The sequence below is a fragment of the Myotis lucifugus genome, unplaced genomic scaffold, assembly GCF_000147115.1.
Source record: "Myotis lucifugus unplaced genomic scaffold, Myoluc2.0 scaffold_29, whole genome shotgun sequence".
In the NCBI taxonomy this organism is placed as follows: Eukaryota; Metazoa; Chordata; class Mammalia; order Chiroptera; family Vespertilionidae; genus Myotis; species Myotis lucifugus.
This window is the reverse complement of record NW_005871077.1, coordinates 928937-933242: the sequence shown is the minus strand read 5'-3', so window position 1 is coordinate 933242 and position 4306 is coordinate 928937.

The window sequence follows — 4306 nt, the reverse complement described above, 5'->3', positions numbered from 1 at the left end:
AAGACATATGCTTGTAATATAGTCTGGTGGAAGCAATGAAAATATTGAAATAAAGAAAATAATTGATAATAATTTTATATATAGATACACATAGATATCTATCTAGAAGTAGATAGATTTTCAATAGATTAGCTGTTTAACTGGCCAAAGGCTGTTGAGCTTAATTAATGTGAACTTAACACCTTAAGTTAATAAATTCTCCCATGAGGGCTATGAGTTGAAAGGGTGAAAGGAAGTTGTCTATTTAATAGCTAATTTGATGGCTAATGCTATCTTACCATATCATTTTCTAGATTTTGCTAACGATGAAGTATTTTTTTAAATCTAGAGGATTTAAAAGAATTTTTTTGTTTTCTAAAACTAGAAAAGTAAATAATATACCTTTCACAGAAGATTTGAGTTGTTTTTTAAAACTTAACTAATTTAGCATTTTTCTTGTGCCTCTAACCCAAGAAGCAAACATATACCTAATGGATTACCAGTGCTTTGACTGAGTCACTTACTGATCTTGAGTTATTATTTAACTGAGATGAACAAAAGCTCTGTGAAGAGGGCAGTGAAAGCCCAGGTCCCAGCCCCCAGGCTGTTTTTAGTAATAAGTGAACAGGTTAGTCAGCAGCAGTCAGTGGCTTTGGCTTCTGTTCTTAATATTTGACAGAATTAAAAAGCCTTTTAGGTACTTAATTTTCTACCAGAGAGGGAGCTTAAAACTCAAAAGTTTGGAAATTTAAGTGTTCAGTGTTGGTTAAATTTCAGTTGTGGGAGAACAAGAAAGAATGCTTGAGAATACTTTTCACAATCATCTGATCACCAGTATAAAACTTTTTTTACAACATTAAACTGAGGCAAATTTAAATATAACAATGAGAACAAATCTAAAATATAAAGCTCAGTGACATTACACGCTGTATATAGACGTCACCACCACCCACATCAAGATTTAGAATCTTTCTGTCACCCCCGAAAGTTCCCTTTTTCATTTAATGTCACCACCTCAATTTAACCACTATTGTGATTTCTTTCACCATAGATTAGCTTGGTCTGTTTTACAACTTTGATAAAAGGAATTGTACACTATGCCTTCTATTGTGTGCCTGGCTTTTACTCCATGTAAATGGTTTTCCAAAAGTGTCATATTAATCATACATCTGTTACCTTTAATACTGGCTTTTTTATTTATCATAATGCATCTGAAGTTATTCCCGAGATTCTTATTGCTCAGCAGTATTCTCTTGTATGACTATATCACAATCATTTATCCTGCTGTTGACAGTCATTTATATACTTACTATGCTTTGTCTTTATGCATAAAGCTGCTACGAACATTTCTGAGCAAGTTTTAATCTTAATGAAAAGTATCAAGTGTTGAAGGCGTGCTTTACAGCTTACACAGAGCCATAAGCCGGAGAGCTTGTTCACTATTTCAGAAATGCCCTTCACTGATAAGTCATTAACTGGGCACTAGGGTTTGACAGAAGGGTAACAAGCCATTATCTCCACATCAGACAAGGATCCTGCCTGGGTCCCCCTCCCCCCAGTTCTGAATCCTTTAGCTAGAGGACATGTCACACACTCAGATAGCTTTCAGAATAAATTTCCAGTAATCACAGACGATTGAGGACCTCACAGATCATATGTCCAGACCATTTATTTTTATAAATAAGAGCCTTTATATCCAGAAAATTGTGAGAAATTCTCAAAATAAGGCTGAGCTCAAACCAGAAAGTAGTTTCCTAAATGCTGGCCTACTGCAGGAAATAGGAAGGCACATGGGCACCCAAGGGGGTTAAAAGATAAACAATCCAATCAAAAAATGGGCAAAGGACCTAAATAGACACTTTTCAAAAGAGGACATACAGAAGGCCAAGAGACATATGAAAACATGCTCAAAGTCACTAATCATCCGAGAGATGCAAATCAAATGACAATGAAGTATCACCTCACACCTGTCAGAATGGCTATCATCAACAAATCAACAAAGGACAAGTGTTGGCAAGGATGTGGTGAAAAGGGAACCATAGTACACTACTAGTTGGATTGCAGACTGGTGCAGCCACTGTGGAAAACAGTATGGAGTTTCTTCAAAAAATTAAAAATGGAACTCCTATTTGACCCAGTAATCTCATTTCTAGGAATATATCCCAAGAAATCAGAAACACCAATCAGAAAGGATATATGCACCCCTATGTTCATAGCAGCACAATTTATAATAGCTAAGATTTGGAAATAGACTAAATGCCCATCAGCAGATGAGTGGATTAGAAAACTGTGGTCCATCCACACAATGGAATACTATGCTGCTGAAAAAAAGAAGGAACTTTTACCATTTGCAACAACATGGATGGACCTGAAAAGCATTATGCTAAGTGAAATAAGCCAGTCAGGGAAAGATAAATATCACATGATCTCACTTATTTGTGGAATATAATGAACAACATAAACTGATGAACAAAAATAGATCCATAGTCACAGAAGCATCAAACAGACTGTCCAACCTTAGCGGGAAGGTGGGGGTGGGGAGGGGAGTAAGAGATCAACCAAAGGACTTGTATGCATGGATATAAGCATAACTAATGGACACAGACACTAGGGGGGTGAGGGCATGTGCTGGGGGGTGTAAGCGGCCGGGGAGAGGTCAATGAGGGGAAAAGGAGACATATGTAATACTTTAAACAATAAAGAATTTAAACAAAATTTTTTTTCTTTTTTTTTTTTAAATTGTGAATGTTATTCTTTTTTTATTTTTTTTTATTCTAAACAAAATTTTTTTTAAAAAAAAAAAGTCCAAGTAAGCAAAAATTTTCATGCATTACTCTCACCAAATCATTACAAAACTACTCATCAATTTTTAATAAATTAAGGCTTTTATTAATTTTTTAAATAATTCTTACAAAACACTTTTCTTAAAAATATCTTTTTATTGATTTTTAGAGAGAGGGATAGAGAGATGGAAACATCAATGAGAGAGAAACATCATTGATCCGCTGCCTCCTGCACACTCCTTACTAGGGATCGTGACCCGGGGCATGTGCCTGATCAGGAATCCAACCTGTGACCTCTTGGTCCTGGGTCAACACTCAACCACTGAGCCACACCAGCTGGGCTAAAAAATACTTTATTTTAAGATGTAGTAAAAACTTCAGTGACATTCACTTTTGGACCTCTTCTAGGTTAAGCATTACCTCATTCCAGTCAGATTCAATGGTGATTCCCGTTTCAGATTATATATCCTGTGACTAACTTTATGCTCTATTTCTAGGCCATAGCACTATTCTGAAAATTAACTGTCTGACATTGCTTTATAATCATCAGTTGCATCTATGGGAAGCACATATTTAAGAAACATTTGAAATTTTTAATGGAGAAAATAAAACATGTCTCTAAAAGTTTCTTAGAAACTCAAATCTGTTCATTCATACCTTCAAATAATCCTTACTTTTAACATTGTTTCACAGTTCAAAGTGGGTATTATTAGCCAGAATAATGAACTTATTATTTAAAATATATCCCAAGTTTCCTCATCAACTCATGTATGATTCTACAATAGTGACACTGAGTGCTTTTGTCTAATTTCTCTTCATTGCAGTTCCACAGGGAGTCCCCTACTTCAAACATGTCTGGCTTAATGAATTTTTTTCTTACTATGACTACAATCTGGTTTGGTGTCAGATTCACTCCAGCTTTGAAAGCTTTGTTGTTCTCTTTTCAGGCCTCAGACCCTTTCCATTTCTGGAGCGTTCACTAAAGAAACAAAATAATTGGTCTGAGCAGATCCACCATACTGCCATGGTATTAACCAGATTAAACATTAAAAACAACTCCTTTTTCCTTTTGATCAGTGAAGCAATGGCAGCACAATGTTTTGAAGAATATTTGTATTATCTTTAGGTCAGTTTAAAACAAACACACACCATCTTGAGAACAAGCCTCCCCAGCACTTCTCAGGTCAAGGGCAGCCAAGTCCTCATTATTTTGTTTTATACTTGAGGTTATTGCTTGGTGCCATGTTTCCATAATTTATCAAGAAACTAATCAGCTGGGAAATAATCTCCCCAGGGAAGATCTCAATGGTCTTTTCAGAGTTTGTAAATCTCAATAACTCTTCAAGGGCAATATCAGCTACATCATTTTATCACAAGAAAAAAAAGTAAGCTGATTTCCTAGGTAAGATGCACACAGTAATTTTTCTCCATTTTTTAAAGTAAACCATTTAGGCAGTTTTCCCCATTAATATTCATAACTACATACAGTAACTTCATTAGAGTTTTCAATTTTCCTCTAGAGTTTGTATGTGGAGTACTAGGTG